Here is a 17976-nt window from a genome sequence, read left to right as displayed (position 1 = left end):
CTTAACCCACTGAGCAAGGCTAGGGATGAGACCCGCATCCTCATGGATCCTAGTCAGATTCGTTAACTGCTGAGCCACGATGGGAACTCCTGATTTGGTTTTTATAATGAAGCATTCATACATCTGGAGAAAATTAGTATCTGGGCCTGTGAATTAAGTACTTCTTTTTCTTTCACTTCTTTTGTTCATTAAAGAAACTTGTAGTTTTAAGTCCATTATATTGTCTTTGTAAATCTTGTACTAGTACCATACAAATTTTGTCTTATAAAAAGCTAGAATCCAAATATAATGTGTGACTCCTCAGTGACAGCAGCACAACAGCATCACTGTTACTACAACCCTACTTATTTGTGCATGATTTTGGGAATATGTGGGGCATTGTGATTTATATCAAGAAAAGGAAGAAGGAGAAAATACTGTTGGTCACATGAAGGGGAGAAGATCAGCCAAAATTGTAGAGGACAAATGTGAATGTGTGATTGATTTAAAGCTGAGCATCGGTTACATATTTTAGTTAAAAAGATAGAGTACACTGTCCTTGAGCTGAGGATTCAACTGTTTGATATGAGCTGGTGGTCCTGTGCTATAGTATCTGTCATGCTAGAGTTGCTGAAATGAAAATCTAGAAAACTTCCTCATGAGGTCAGCATTCTCCTGGAACTGCTGTTCTCAGCTTGGCAAAATGCATCAAGATATTTTGCATCTAGATGTGTTTGTTGTAACCAAATACCTGGTAGTAATGCTAGTTGAGGCCAGATCCAAACTTCACTAAAATTAGCTTCTGTCATTTGGGAGCATCACCTAATTTCATTATAATCCAGGGGGCTGGTCTGATGTGGGCAGCAGCAGTGTGAGAGGTTTTAAATGATGTATTCATTTTATTTGAAAGCTAAAGCCTAATAGGTTGGTTTTGTTTTGTTTTGTTTTGTTTTTTGCTGTTGCTGCTTGTGTCAATTTTGTAAGTTAAGTTTTTCTAGGAATTTGTCCGTTTCATTTAAAATTTGTCAACATAAAAGCTGTTCTTGATATCATTTTATAAAAGTCCATGGGATTTATAATCAAGTCCCATTTTTCATTACTGACTTTAGTCATTTATGTTTTCCCTCATTTTGCCCTTTTTTTTCCCCCCAATTTTTAGGTCCACACCCCCGGCATGTGGAGGTTCCCAGGCTAGGGACTGAATCGGAGCTACAGCTGCCAGCCTACACCACAGCCACAGCAACACGAGATCTGAGCCATGTCTGCAACCTGCACTACACCAAGGCCCACTGCAACGCTGGGTCTTAACCCACTGAGCAAGGCCAGGGATGGAACCCGCAACCTCATGGTTCCTAGTTGGATTCATTTCTGCTGCGCCATGATGGGAACTCCTCTCTCATTTTTCTTGAGTTTTGACAGCAATTTATCTGTTTCAAAGTCTTCTCAATGAAGTTGATCTCTGTGTTTGTTTTCTGTCTCAATGTTTGCTTCTATATTTTCCTTCTACTTTCTTTCCATTAAATTTTGTGTTCATTTTCTAACTTAAATTATTGATTATTAGCCATTGTTGTCTTTCTAATAAGCATTTTAAAACTATAAATTTATCTCCAAGTGCAACTTTAACTCTGTCATGTTTCTTTTTTTTTCTTTTTTTTTTCTTTTTTTTATTTTCCCACTGTACAGCAAGGGGGTCAGGTTATCCTTACATGTATACATTACAATTACAGTTTTTCCCCCACCCTTTCTTCTGTTGCAACATGAGTATCTAGACATAGTTCTCAATGCTATTCAGCAGGATCTCCTTGTAAATCTATTCTAAGTTGTGTCTGATAATCTGTCATGTTTCTATATGTAGTATTTTCATCATTCAGTAAAAGATATTTTCTGATTTCCTTTGTAATATCTGCTTTGACCCATGAGCCATCTAGAAATGTAATTCTCAGTTTCCAAACACGTGCATATCTTTGAAATTGGAATTTAGCTTGATTTGAGTATAGTCAGAGGACACATTCTTTTTTTTTTTTTTTTTTTTTTTTTTAGGGCTGCGCCTATGACATATGGAGATTCTCAGGCTAGGGGTCAAATCAGAGCTATAGTCGCTGGCCTATACCACAGCCACAGCAGTGCCAGATCCGAGCTGCATCTGTGACCTAGACCACAGCTCACGGCAATGCCGGATCCTTAACCCATTGAGCAAGCCCAGGGACTGAACCTGTAGAGGACACATTCTTTACCATTTCAGCCCTTTGAAATTTATTGACTTGCCCTAAATGATTATTTAAAAGCAGCATGTAGTTGATAATGGCCATTTAAAAATTTTTTAATTCGGGAGTTCCCATGTGGCTCAGCAGAAACAAACCCAACTAATATCCATGAGGATGCGGGTTCAATCCCTGGCCCTGCTCAGTGGGTTAAGGATCCATTCTTGCCACACACCGTAGTGTATATCACAGACGCAGCTCGGATATAGCATTGCTGTGGCTGTGGGGTGAGATGGCAGCTGTAGCTCTGATTCGACCCCTAGCCTGGGAACTTCCGTATGCCACAGGTGCAGACCCAAAAAGCAAAAAAAAAAAAAGGAGAGAAAGAAAAAAAAAGACATTTGTTTAGTCCAGTCTGACTATATCTTTTAGTTGGAGCCATTTATATTTGATGTAGTTATTGATTTGTTTGGCTTTGAATCTACTAGTGTGCAATTTACTTTTCATGTGTTCTGTTTATTCTGTTTTCTCTCTCCTTTGTTGCTTTCTTTTGGATTTATTGTGTATTTTTGTTATTCAATATTTCCCTTTTATTAGTTTGTTAATTATACATTCTTTCACGGGTCTCTGTAGGTTATCATGTGCATCATTGACTTGCTAGATTTTAATAAAATTAGTACTTCTTTTTGGGTAATGAAAGGACCTTAGAGTTAAAGGACTTTAATCCTTTTACTTCTCTCCTGACTTACATACTATTTTTGTCAGGTATTTTAATTATACATGTCAACCCTGCAGTACATTACTATTGTCTTAGACAGTTAATAGTTACTCTTTTTGTTGCTATTCTTTTCTGCATCTCCAAGTTTATGTCTGGGGTCATTTTTCTCTACCTGAAACATAGCCATTAGTATTTCCTTTAGTGTAGACCGGCTGATGACAAATCCATGCAGTCATGTTTTTCTGAAAATGTGTTTATTTCATCTTTGTTTTGAGGACTTTGTTAAAAACATAAATTTTATTGGAGTGTAACTGACTTAGAAAGTTGTATTTAGTTTCAGGTGTACAGCAAAGTTACCCATATACATAGATTACACAGAGTAGATTACCCTGTGCTATAGGTCCCTGTTACCTGTTTTATATATGTGAGTGTGCATATGTTGATCCCGACCGCTATTTTATCCTCCCCACACCACATTTCCCCTTTGATAATCATAAATTTGGTTTCAAAATCTTTGAGTCTTTATTTCAGTTTTGTAAGTACTTTTGTATCATTTTTGTTATATTCCATGTATTAATGATCTCAAGTGATATTTGTCTTTGACGTCATTTAGTATGATAATTTCTAGGTCCATCCATGTTGCTGTAAATGGCATTATTTCATTCTTTTTTTGTGGCTAATATTCCTGTGTGTGTGTGTGTGTGTGTGTGTGTGTGTGTGTGTGTGTGTGTGACTTCCTGTCGTGGCTCAGTGGTTAACGAACCTGACTGGCATCCATGAGGACATAGGTTTGATCCCTGGCCCCACCCAGTGGGTTAAGGATCTGATGTTGCTGTGAGCTGTGGTGTAGGTCACAGTTGCAGCTTGGATCCCACGTTGCTGTGGCCCTGGTGTGGGCTGGCGGCTACAGCTCCAATTGTACCCCTGGCCTGGGAACCTTTATGTATATATATCTATATATCTATATATCTATATATATCTATATATCTATATATCTATATATCTATATATATCTATATATCTATATATCTATATCTATATCTATCTATCTATCTATCTATATATATATATCTTCTGTTGATGTACATTTAGGTTGCTTCCAAGTCTTGGTTATTGTAAATAGTACTGCAGTGTACATTGGGGGTACATGTATCTTTTTGAATTATAATTGTCTCCAGATATATGCCCAGGAGTGGTATTCCTTCGTTTTTTAAGGGACCTCCATACTATTCTCACTAGTGGTTGCACTAACTTACATTCCTACCAACAGTATAGGAGGGTTCCCTTTTCTCCACACCCTCTCCAGCGTTTATTGTTTGTAGATTTTTTTTTCCTTTTTCAGTCACCGCTCCCCACCAACCCCATGGCATATGGAAATTCCTGGACCAAGGATCAAATCTGAACAGGAGCTGCAACCTATGCTAGAGCTGCAGCAATGCTGGATCCTCAACTCACTGCACCCAGCTAGGGATCGAATTGGTGCCTCCACAGAGATAATCTGGATCATTAACCCACTGTGCCACTCCTATTCTTTGTAGAGCTTTTTGATGATGGCCATTCTGACTGGTGTAAGATAATGCCTCATTGTAGTTTTGGTTTGCGTATCTGTAAGAGTGATGTTGAGCATCTTTTCGTGTGCCAATGGCTATCTATGTGTCTTCTTTGGAGAAATGTCTATTAGGACTCTGCCCATTTTTTGATTGGGTTCTTTGCTTTTTTGATATTGAGCTACATGAGTTGTTGGTATGTTTCGGAGATTAATCTCTTTTCAGTCATTTCATTTGCAAATATGTTCTCCCATTCTGTAGGTTATCTTTTAGTTTTGTTTATAATTTCCTTTGCTGTGCAAAAGCTTTTAAGTTTAATCAGATCCCATTTGTTTATTTTTTATTTTCTTTGCTCTAGGAGGTAGGCCAAGAAAGATATTTATGCAGTTTTGTCAAAGAGCGTTCTGCCTGTTTTCCTCTAAGAGTTTTATAATATCTGGTCTTATGTTTAGGTCTTTAATCCATTTTGCATTTATTTTTGTGCGTGGTATTAGAGTGTGTTCTAGTTTCATTGTATTACATGGAGCTGTCCAGTTTTCTGAGCACCATTAATTGAAGAGGCTGTCTTTTCTCCTTTGTATATTCTTGCCTCCTTTGTCATAGATTAATTGACCATAGGGGTTTGTTTCTGGGCTTTCTATGCTGTTTCACTGATCTTTATTTCTGTTTTTGTGCCAGTACCATACTATTTTGATGACTGTAGCTCTGTAGTAAAATCTGAAGTGAGGGCTTTTTGAATTAATTTTAAATCTTCAGTTTAGTGAGTTTTGGCAATTATATTCACCCATGTAACACTACCTGAAACACAATATAGAACCTTTCCATTAACTCAGTTCCTTTTCCAGTCAATTATCTACTCACAATGTAAACAGTTTCTGATTTCCAATACCATAGATTATTTTTGCCTGTTTTTGGACTTCATGAAATCTGAATCATATAAATAGAATATAGTGTGAGTACTTTAATGTACTGTTTTGAGATTCACCCATAGTTTGCATTTATCAGTAATTTGTTTCTTTTGGGGCAACTTACTATTCCTTTATATGAATATTAAACAATTCCTTTATACAGTCTCCTGTTGATTCATTCTTTGAGTTGCTTTTATTATTATTATTAAGGATACAGTGAACTTTTGTACAAGTATTTTTACAGATATATGCCTTCATTTTTCTTGGGAAAATAGGATTGTTGGGTAATAAGATAAATGCAAGTTTAAACTTATAAAAACTACCAAACATTTGTCTAAAATGAGAGAACTGTTGACACTCCCACCAGCAGTGGTTGGTTGAGTTCCAATTGCTCCATATCCTTATAAACATTTGATATTATCAGTCTTTTTAATTTTATCTATTTTAGTGAATGTGTAGAGGTAACCCATTGAGGTTTTAATTTCCATTTCCCTTGTAAGTAATGATGTTGAGGATCTTTACACATGCTTATTAGCCATCCTTGTATCTCTTTTGTTAAGTGTTTGCTCCAGTGTTTTGCACATTAAAAAAAAAAATTTTTTTTTTTTTTTTTTTTGCTCTTTAGGGCCACAGCATGGCATATTGAAGTTTCCAGGGTAGGGGTCAAATTGCAGCTGCAGCTGCCTGCCTACACCACAGCAAGTTGGAATCCAGAGCCACATCTGTGACCTACACCACAGCTCATGGCAGCACCAGATTGCTGACCCACTGAGCAAGGCCAGGGATTGAACCCAAATCCTCATGGATGTTAGTCAGATTTGTTTCCACCACGCCACAATGGGAACTCCTGCACATGTTATTCATTTATTTATTTATTTATTTATTTTTGGCCACCCTGTAGCATATGGAGTTCCCGGGCCAGGGGTCAGATCTGAGCCACAGTTGCCACCTAGCCACAGCTGCAACACCTGACCCTCTAACTCACTGTGCCAGGCTGGGGATCAAACCTGTGTCCTGGTGCTGCACAGAAGCCACCAATCTGTTGTGCCACAGTGGGAACTCCTGTTTTGCATATTTTAAATTGGAATGTTTGCTTCTTTACTGCTGGTTTTTACAGGTTCATGATATACATATTCTAAACACCAGAGTTTTGCCATATATATCCATTTGCAAATATTATCTCCCAGTGTATGGTATGGCTATTCATTTTCTTATTGATACTTTTTAAGGTATGGCTTACATAAAATGAAATGCACAGGTTCTAACTGTTTAGCTTCAAGAGCTGTGACAGGAGTTCCCGTCGTGGCTCAGTGGTTAATGAATCCGACTAGGAACCATGAGGTTGCGGGTTCAATCCCTGGCCTCCCTCATTGGGTTAAGGATCCAGCATTGCCATGAGCTGTGGTGTAGGTCGCAGATGCGGCTCAGATCCCACATTGCTGTGGCTGTGGTGTAGGTCAGCAGCTACAGCTTCGATTCAACCCCTAGCCTGGGAACCTCCATGTGCCAGGGGTGCGGCCCAGAAAAGACAAAAACAAACAGACAAAACAGAGTTGTGACAAAAATACTAATGTAACCACCACCCAAAGCAAAATATAGAACAATTACATCACACCTTATTCTTTTTTCAGTCAATGCCTCCTATCAGATATAACCATTCATTATGTGACTTCTTTTAACACAGATTAGTTTTATTTGTATTCAAACATTATGTAAATGGAATATAGTGTATAGGTAAATGAACCATATAGTTTATATTTGTTTGACAATGTTTTTGAGATTCATCAATGTCATCCATGTATTTTTCAATACATACTTTTCCTGTAGAGCCTTATTGAGATATATCTAATATACCTTTTTTTTTTGGTTTTTAGGGCCACACCCATGGCATATTGATGTTCCCAGGCTAGGGGTCCAATAAGAGCTACAGTTGCCAGCTTACGCCATAGCCACAGCAACGTGGGATCTGAGCCGTATCTGGGACCTACACCACAGCTTAAAATTAAGGCAACGCCAGATCCTTAATCCACTGAGCAAGGCCAGGGACTGAACCCACATCCTCATAAATCCTAGTCAGGTTTGTTAACCACTGAGCCACAAAGGGAACTCGCTAATATACCTTAAAATCTACCCGTTCTAAGTAGTTCACCCTTTTTAGTTAGTCATCTGTTAAATGAATATGCTATAATTTCTTTATCCATTCTCAAGTTGATACAATTTGGGTTGTTGATAGATTTTAATACTTTTTATACAAATATTTTTGTGGACACGTTTTCATTTTTCTCAGGAAAATATCTGCAGATGACATCGGTAGATCATAGGGTAGATGTACGTTTAACTTTAGGGAAAAATTGACAAACAGTTATCCAAAGCAATGACTGAGGATTCAGTTGTAACATGTTCTCACCAATGATGAGTTTGTTGTCTCTTACTTTGGCTCTTCTAAGGGGTATATCGTAGTAGTTCATTGTACTTTTAATTTGCATTTTCCTAATAAGTAATGACTGAGCACCTTTTCATGTGCTTTTTCTTTTTTTTTTTCTTTTTGCTATTTCTTGGGCCACTCCTGCGGCATATGGAGGTTCCCAGGCTAGGGGTCAAATCGGAGCTGTAGTCTCCAGCCTACGCCAGAGCCACAGCAACGCGGGATCCGAGCCGCGTCTGCAACCTACACCACAGCTCATGGCAACGTCGGATGGTTAACCCACTGAGCAAGGGCAGGACCCCAACCCGCAACCTCATGGTTCCTAGTCGGATTCGTTAACCACTGCACCACGATGGGAACTCCTCATGTGCTTTTTCGCCATTTTTATATCTTCTTTGATTGTATGTTCAGGACTTCTGTTTACTTTTAATGAGTTGTTTATCTCTTTATTGTTGATTTATAGAGATTCTTTATATATTCTAAACACAAATATTTTATTGGTGTATGTACTGAGAATATTTTTCCAGTAAGACTGTAGCTTGCCTATTCATTTTCCAAATGGTGTCTTTTGATGAGCAGACATATTTAAATTTGATGAAGTCCAGCTTATCAATGTTTTCTTTTATGGCTAGTGTTTTCTATGATCTGAGAAATTTTGCCTCCTGCAAGTTTGCAAAGACATACTCCCATGTATTTTTAAGAAGTTTTAAAATTGTGGTGTTTGAATGATTTATATTTAATTTAAATTTCTTTTTCTTTTCTTTTTTCTGTTTTTTGATTTTTAGGGCTGTACTGGCAGCATATGGAAGTTCCCAAGCTAGGGTTTGAATCAGAGCTGTAGCTGCTGGCCTCCACCACAGCCACAGCAACGCAAGATCCGAGCTGTGTCTGTGACCTACAGCACAGCTTACACCAAGGCTGGATCCTTCACCCACTGAGCGAGGCCAGGGATCAAACCCACATCCTCATGGAGACTAGTCGGATTCTTAATCTGCTGAGCCACAATGGGAACTCCAGTTTATATCTAATTTCAAAGTAGTTTTGCACATGGAGTGGAATAAAAGTTGAGGATCATTGTTTCCCCAACCAAATATCCTGTTATTCTGTTATCACCATGAATTAAAAATACTTTTCTTTCCCCACTGAATTGATCTGACATCAGAGTGTGTGTGTGTGTGTGTGTGTGTGTGTGTGTGTGTGTGTATACGTGTGTGTTTATTTTGGGGGCGGGACCTAAAACTGAATACAAGTGGTAACAAATGGATCTTATTACATTACAAATGAATAAAATAACCACACTGGAGAGGGAAGACAAGGAAAGAGCTAACCTAAATATCTTTGTTTTGGGGGGCTTTTCTTGTTGTTAAAAATAATTTATTTTATTGAGGCATAGTTGATTTACAATATTGTGTTAATTTCTGCTGTACAGCAAGGTGACTCTGTTATACATATGTACACTTTCTTTTTCATATTCTTTTCCAGTGTGGTTTATTAGAGGATATTGAATATAGTTCCCTCGGCTATACAGTAGGGCCTTGTTGTTGATTTTTTTTCATTTTTTTGAAGTTTTATTGACGTATAGTTGGTTTACAATGTTGTGATAATTTCTGCTGTACAATAAAGTGATTCAGTTATACGTATACACACATCCATTCTTTTTCCATATGGATTTTCACAGAATAGGAGGTTGCTCTCCCTGTGCTGTACAGCAGGTCCCCGCATTGGCCAGTCATTCCATATACAACAGTGTGCCTATGCCAAACCCTAACCCTGAGTCCATCCCTCCCACTCCTGGCACCGGTTCCCTTTGTTTCCAAAGTCTGTGAGTCTGTTTCTGTTCTGCAAATAAGACCATTCATATCCTTTTTTTTATATTCCACGTATATTTGTCTTTCATGTCTGACTTCACTTAGTATGATAATCTCTAGGTCCATCATGTTGCCCACATATGGCATTATGTCATTCTTTTTTAACCTAAATTTCTTTGGAAAAGAGTATTTTGGCTATATACTATAAGGCTAAGAACAAAAAGAACAGTACACAAATACTGTACACTAATTAATAAATCTGTGTTTCCCAGGAGCATGTGTTAGTAATTCTGACAATTACATGTATATTCTAGGATTGAGCAAATACATTTATGGCTTTATTAGGTATAGATGCATATGTGTGCATTTGTGTATACTTTCATATATTTCCCAGTTCTATCTGCCGAGATACTCCAATAGCAGTGAGCATAGCTAGTGCCCAGATCTTGACTTCTAAATAAGGTTATTTAATACAAAATTACAGAGCTCGGAGTTCCCGTCGTGGTGCAGTGGTTAACGAATCCGACTAGGAACCATGAGGTTGCGGGTTCGGTCCCTGCCCTTGCTCAGTGGGTTAAGGATCCGGCGTTGCCGTGAGCTGTGGTGTAGGTTGCAGACGTGGCTCGGATCCCGTGTTGCTGTGGCTCTGGTGTAGGCCGGTGGCTACAGCTCCGATTAGACCCCTAGCCTGGGAACCTCCATATGCTGCAGAAACGGCCCAAAGAAATAGCAAAAAGACAAAAAAAAAAAAATTACAGAGCTCCTTGGAGAAATGGCTGATTCTGTGCTAGTGCAGGGAAAGGAGACAATGAGCCTGAAACATCTTGTTGTGCCAAAAAGTAAGGAAGTTCTTTTCAAAACATTGAAAGGACATAGACACGAATTAGAAGGCACACCTAATGGTCAAATATGGGATAATAGGAGAAAAATAGTGATAGTAATGGAGTATAAAATATAAATAAAAATGAGTATCTATGACTCCACACACACATAAGTAAATGGGAGAGAGGACATAGCACTTTCTTGCAGTTGAACTCCATTTTTTTTTTTTTTGGTCTTTTTTAGGGCAGCACCCATAGCATATGGAAGTTCCCAGGCTAGGGGTCGAATTGGAGCTGTAGATGCCAGCCTACACCACAGCCTCAGCAATTTGGGATCCTACCACGACTGCAACCTATACCACAGCTCATGGCAATGCTGGATCCTAATCCGCTGAGCGAGGCCAGGGATTGAACCCATGTCCTCATGGATACTAGTTGGATTTGTTATTGCTGAGCCACGATGGGAACTCCAGAACACCATTCAATAAATGTAGAAGGAATAATGGAAAAAGAAAATAATTTGCTATCACACTAATAATTGATGCAGGCAAGAATCATGGAAGGAATCTAAAACTAAACAAGATATTTTCATAGTGTCTATCCATGGATACTTATTAATTACAATGGGAGAAGAGTAATTTTACAGAGTAGCAATCTTGGTAAATTGGTAAAAGTGAGGAGTTCCCTGGTGGCTCAGCAGGTTAAGGATATGGCATTGTCACTGCTGTGGCTTGGGTCACTGCCGTGGAGTGGGTTTGATCCCTGGCCTGGGAATTTTCTTATGCTCAGGCATAGCCAAAAAAAAAAAAAAATTGGCCAAGGTAATGAGACAAATTGATGTAATTTACCACCTGACAGGATGCAATGAGAACAATATTATTTTTCTGATAATCCTGCCGAAAATATATGACCTGAATGTTAAAATGAAGAAATATCAGGAAAACAAAATCTATGGCACTATACAAAACAGCTGGCCTGCAATATTCAAAAGGATCAAAAGGGTCAAGGTGGAAGTCAAGGAGATACGGAAGAACTTGTCCACATTGAAGGAGAAGGAGAGAGATGTGATCCTTGACAAGATTTGGTTTTGGTTTTGGTTTTGGTTTGGTTTTTGGCCATGGTGAGCAGCCGTTTGAGTGGGATCTCTGTTCCCAGAGAATGAACCCAGACCACGTGGTCAAAGCACCGAATGCCACCTTTTAGACTACCAGGGGACTCCACAGACTAGAGTGTTTTGCTACTAAAGACATACTGGAACAATTGGAAGAACTTGAATGAGGTCTGTCGATTATATGGTGGTAATATATTAATGTTAATTTCCTGCTTTTGATTATTAAGGTTAAGTAAGAAAATACCATTATTGGAAGTTCCCATGAAGTACAGTAAATTAAGGATCTGGCTTTGTCTTACCTGTGGTGCAGGTCGTAACTGTGATGTGGGTTCAGTCCCTGGCCTGGGAACTTTCACGTGCTGAGGGTGAGGCAGAAAAAAAAAAGAAAGAAAACAAAAGAAAATACCATATTTGTAGGAATTATATGTAAAGTCTAAGTTATTTGGGGCATTATATCAGCAGCTTAGTGTGACATCGTTCAGGGAAAAAAAATGTTCTTTGTACTAGTCCTGTAACTTTTTTATAGTTTGAAGTGATTTCAAAATAAAACAGTGTTCATATTAGCATTTTTGCAATAGCCTCAAACTGTAAATCATACAAATATTCATCAATAGTAGAATGAATAAATGAATTCTATTACATTCATGTAATGGAATATTATATATCAATAAAAATGAATAAATTGTAACCATATGCAGCAATTTAGATATAATTCACAAATATAATATAGAACATGAAGCCAAACACACAAAAATACATACTACATTGTTCTGTTTTCATGAAGTTCAAAAACAAGTAAAACTTATCTCTGGTGATAAAGGTCGTGATATTGGTTACCTTTGGGTGAAACAGGAAATGGTGATTGGGAGAGGCATGAGGAAGATTTTGGGTGCCGTCGTGATGTTCTGTTTCCTGATATGCATGGGGGTTACAGGTGTTCTTTCACTTTGTGATGAGTCATTGAACTCTTATAATTTGTGCATTTTTGTATATGTGTTATAATTTTTATAAAAGTTTTAAAAAGACTTGTGATAGTTATAAGGAAATGTGTAACTTTAAATGTTTGTATCAGAAGAGAGTGGCTGAAAATTAATGAACTAAATACCAACTGAAGAAATTTGAAGAACAGAATAAAAACAAAAATAGAAGGAAATAATAATTATCAGAACATAAGTTAATGAAATGAAAAATTGAGATACAACAGAAAATGTAATACATTAGAAAACAAAGCAGCAGGTTGGTTTTTTGGTAAGACTAGTAAAATTGATAAGCCTGTGGTGAAATTAATCAAGAAAAAGCAGAGAAGGGAGTTCCCTGGTGGTTCAGGGGTTAAGGATCTGGTATTACCACTGCATAGCTTAAGTCAATGCTGTAGCACCGTTTCAGTCCTTGGCCAGGGGAACTTCCACATGCCATGGGCCTGGCCCCCCGCAAAAAAAGTAGATGAAAAAGAAAAACAAGGAAGGGCAAAGTAATCAATGGCAAAGGGACAATGAGTACAGATGGAATAGGGATTGAACAAAAGCAATAAGAGTACATTGGGAGTTCCCATCATGGCTCAGTGGTAACAAACTTGACTAGGATCCATGAGGATGCTGGTTCAATCCCTGGCCTCACTCAGTAGGTTGAGGACCCAGCGTTGCTGTGAGCTGTGGCGTAGGTCGCAGACACAGCTGGGATCCTGTACTGCTGTGGCTGAGGCATAAGCTGGCAGCTGTAGTTCCAATTAGACCCCTAGTCTGAGAACTTCCATATGCTGCGAGTGCAGCCCTAAAAAGCACACACACGAAAAAAGTACATTGCCAGCAAGCTTAGGCCAATAAGTTTGAAAATTTACCTGAAATGGAAAAATTCCTACAAAATATTAGTTAAAACTGACTCAAAAATAGATAGGAAAACCTGTATGATCCTATAACTAACAAAGAAAAAGAATCAATTGTTAAACCATCAAGCCCAGAGAGTTTAACAAATACCTTCTTTCAAAAATTTGAGAGTTAATCCCCAAATTATATAGTTCCTCCATAAAATAGAAAAACAGGAACATACCCTAACTCTTTTTTTGAGGCTAGTATGTAATAATCTCCATCAGAATAGGGATATTTTTCTCTTTTGTTAATATAATGCCCAAGCACCTAGAATAATGCCTTGTGCATAGTGGGCACTCATAATAATTTTTGTTCAGTGAATGAATGCATAGAGCAGGCAAGGTGAGTAAAACAAGGAGAATAATAAACCAAACTCACTTATAAACAGCTGCAAAAATCCTAACCAAATATTAGAAAGCAAAGTCTAGGATGTATAAAATGATAATAGGTAACAACTGAGTGGGATTCATCTCAGAATATGGGATTGAGAAATCTATTATTTTAGTCTTCCACTCTAACAGATTAAAAAGAGGGGGATGGAGTTCTCTATGACGTTATGGGTTAAGAATATGGCGTTGTCACGGCTGCAGCTTTGGGTTGCTGCTCTGACTCGGGTTTAATCTGGTCCAGGAACTTCTACATGCTGTGGGGGCAGCCAATAAATAAATACATAAATAAATAAAAAGGGGAAAACATGTTTGTTTTAGTTGCTGCAGACAAAAAAGTATTTGATATAATTCAATATCAGTTTTGATAAAAGGGGGAACCCCTCTTTTAAACTAGGAGTTGAAGGGAATTTCCTGAATTTGAAAAGGTGAATCTGGAAAAAACCTGCAACAAACATATTAATGAATGCCTATAAAAGTCAGCAAGAAGTTAAGGATTCCTCTATCTGCCTTTCTTCAATAGGCATTAAATATAAAAATGTCAGCTCTTCACAATGAATTTTCAAAAAAGTTTGTGATTTTTTTTTAACAGACATTGACAACTTAGTTTTAAAATTTATATGGACACAACATTGTAAATCACCTGTACGTCAATAAAATTAAAAAAAATTCATATTGAGCAAGCATATGGCTAAGAACAGACAAGATATCTTAAAAGATGAATGTACAGGAGTTCCCATTGTGGCGCAGCGGAAATGAATCCAGCTAGGAACCATAAGGTTGCAGGTTCGCTCCCTGTCCTCGATCATTGGGTTAAGGATCTGGCATTGCCATGAGCCGTGATGTAGTTTACAGACACAGCTCGGATCCCGTGTTGCTGTGGCTGTGGCATAGGCTGGATTCGACCCCTAACCTGGGAACTTCCATATGTCATGGCTGTGGGCCTAAAAAGCAAAAAATAAAATAAAATAAAAAAAGAAGGAAGTATAAAATCTTGCCTAGCCAGAAATCAAGACTCATTATAAATTTGTAACTAAGACACTAATGAATTAGTGGGAGGATGGAAAATAGTAGAACTGATGGAGAACCTAAAAATGAACTATTCATGTACAGAAACAATACATGAGAGAGTGTCATTGACAATCAGTGGGGAAAGGTTAGAATGTTAAATTTATATGACTGAGACAGTTGGTAATACACATAGAAAAAAGGAATTGGATTCTTGCCTCATACTAACACAAAATATAATTCCTGAAGTACTTAGGACTTAAATGAGAATGTAAAAGCTGTAAAACTTTTAGAAGAAAATCTAGAAAAGATATATATGTTGTAGTAGACACATTTCCTTCTCTTTTTTTAAGAGTATTTATTTATTTATCTTAAACTCAATGAATTTTATTATATTTATAGTGGTACAACCATCATCACAACCCAGTTTTACAATATTTCCATCCCAAACACCCAACTTTCCCTCCCCCTCAACCAGTCTCTTTTGGTAACCACAAGTTTTTCAAAGTCTTTGAGTCAATTTCTGTTCTTCAAAGAAGTTCATTGTATCCTTTTTTTAGATTCTGCATGTAAGTGATAGCATATGACATTTGTGTCTCATTGTCTGTCTACCTTTACTTAGCATGATAATTTCTAGGTCCATCCATGTTGTTGCAAATGCAATTATTTCATAACTTTTAATGGCAGAGTAATATTCCACTGTGTGTATGTACCACATCTTCTTTATCCACTCCTCTGTTGATGGACATTTAGGTTGCTTCTATGTCTTGGCTATTGTTTATAGTGCTGAAATGAACATTGGGGTACATTTATCTTTTTGAGTCATGGTTCCAGGAGGGGGATTGTTGGATCAAATGGTAATTCTATTGTTAATTTTTTGAGAAATCTCCATACTGTTTTCCATAGTGGTTGTACCAATTTAGATTTCCACCAAAGTGTAAGAGTGTTCTGTTTTCTCCACACTCTCTGCATCACTTAAAGTTTGTAGACTTTTCGATGGTGGCCATTTATGGCTGATGTGAAATGGTACCTCATGGTAGTTTGGATTTGCATTTCTCAGATAATTAGTGATGTTGAACATATTTTCATGGGTCTTTTGGCCGTTTGTATGTCTTCGTTGGAGAATTGTCTGTTTAGATTTTCTGCCCATTTTTTGATGGGGTCGTTTGATTTTTGGTATTGAGCTGCAGGTGATGTTTATATATTTTGGAGATTAATCCCTTGTCAGTCTCTTCATTTGCAGATATTTTCTCCCATTCTGTCAGTTGTCTTTTTGTTTTGTTTAGGATTTCTTTTGCTGTACCAAAACTTTTAAATTTAATTAGGTACCACTTGTTTATTTTTAGTTTTTTGTCATTAATCTAGGAGATGGATCTGAGAAGATACTGCTGTGGTTTATGTCAGAGAGTGTTCAGCTTGTGTTTTCCTCTAAGAGTTTTATAGTATCTGGTCTCATATTTAGATCTTTAATCCATTTCGAGTTTATTTTTATGGATGGTGTTAGGGAGTTTTTAATTTCATTTTTTTATGTGTAGCTGTCCAGCTTTCTCAGGACCACTTATTGAAGGGATTGTCTTTTCTCCATTGTATATTCTTGCCTCCTTTGTCATAGATTAGTTGACTATAGGTGCGTGGGTTTAATTCTGGGCCTTCTATCCTGTTTCATAGATCTATATTTCTGTTTTTGTGCCAGGACCATACTGTTTTGACTATTGCTTTGTAGCATAGAGTTTGAAGTCAGGGAGCCTGATTCCTCCAGCTCCATTTTTCTTTCTCAGGATGACCTTGGCTATTATGGGTCTTTTGTGCTTCCAAACAAATTAAAAAAATTTTTTTCTAGTTCTGTGAAAAATACCATTGGTAATTTGATAGGAATTGCATTGAATCTGTAGATTGCCTTGAGAAGTATAGTCATTTTGACAATATTGATTCTCCAATCCAAAAGCATGCTATATCTTTCCAGATGTTTGTGTCATCTTTGATTTCTTTCATAAGTGTCTTATAGTTTTTCTTATAGGTCTTTTGTCTCTTTAGGTAGGTTTATTCCTGTTTTTTTTTTTTGTTTTTTTTTTTGTTTTTTTTTTTAGTTATTCTTTTTGATGTGGTGATAAATGGGATTGTTTCCCTAATTTCCATTTCTGGATTTTTTTTTTTTTTGGTCCTTTTGCCTTTCCTAGGGCCGCACCTGCAGTACATGGAGGTTCCCAGGCTAGGGGTCTAATCAGAGCTGTAGCTGCGGCCTACACCAGAGACACATCAATGCGGGATCTGAGCCACATTTGTGACCTACACCACAGCTCATGGCAATGACGGATTCTTAACCCACTGAGCAAGGCCAGGGATTGAACCCACAACCCCATGATTCCTAGTCAGATTTGTTAACCACTGCACCACAAAGGGAACTCCCCTAATTTCTCTTTCTGATCTTTCATTGTTAGTATATAGAAATGCAGTCTATTTCTGTGTATTAATTTTATATCCTGCTACCAAATTCATTAATGAGCTCTAACAGTTTTCTGGTAGCATCTTTAGGATTTTCCAGGTATAGTATCATGTCATCTGCAAACAGTGATAATTGTACTTCTTTCTTTACAATTTGCATTCTTTTTCTTTATTTTTCTTCTCTGATTGCTATGGCTAGGACTTCCAAAACTATATTAAATGGTAGTGGCAAGAATGGATGTCCTTGTCTTGTTCCTGATCTTAGCAGGAATTCTTTCAGCTTTTGACCACTGAGAATGATGTTTGCTGTAGGTTGGTCTGTATGGCCTTTCTTATGTTGAGGTAGGTTCCCTCCATGCCCACTTTACGGAGGGTTTTTATGAGAAATCAGTGTTGGATTTTGTCAGAAGCTTTTTGTGCATCTATTGAGATGATCATATGGTTTTTATTCTTCAGTTTGTTAATGTGTATCACACTGATTGGTTTGTGGATTTTGAGAAGCCTTGCATCCCTGGGATAAATCCCACTTGATCATGGTGTACAATCCTATTAACGTATTGCTGGATTCGGTTTGCTAGTATTTTGTTGAGGATTTTTGTATCTATGTTCATCTGTGATATTGGCCTATAATTTTCTTTTTCTGCAGTGTCTTTGTCTGGTTTTGATATCAGGGTGATGGTGGCCTCATAGAATCAGTTTGGGAGCATTCCTTCCTCTGCAATTTTGGAATCATTTCAGAAGGATAGGTGTTTGCTCG

At 37.6% G+C, this 17976-nt stretch overlaps 1 protein-coding gene across 12 annotated transcripts in view; it reads left to right on the top strand.

Moving 5' to 3' along the window:
- The window catches only part of CDKL3 (cyclin dependent kinase like 3), a 126228-nt gene that overhangs the window by 84779 nt on the left and 23473 nt on the right, over positions 1-17976 (top strand). Inside the window, exon 13 of one of the 12 annotated variants that reach the window (XR_014838800.1) lies at positions 4241-5518. The exons of the other annotated variants lie outside the window; for them this stretch is intronic. The gene's annotated coding sequence lies outside the window, so the exon portion shown is untranslated. Of the gene's footprint in view, positions 1-4240; positions 5519-17976 lie in introns of those variants that run through there. 12 annotated transcript variants of the gene reach the window in all.

Source organism: Sus scrofa, chromosome 2 (genome assembly GCF_054392235.1).
Source record: "Sus scrofa isolate SSC_HxYL_T2T_F1_AM1 chromosome 2, Sscrofa_HxYL_maternal_Yorkshire_Landrace_v2.0, whole genome shotgun sequence".
NCBI lineage: Eukaryota > Metazoa > Chordata > Mammalia > Artiodactyla > Suidae > Sus > Sus scrofa.
The sequence above is the reverse complement of the archived record's forward strand: the minus strand, read 5'-3'. Positions and strand labels throughout refer to the sequence as shown.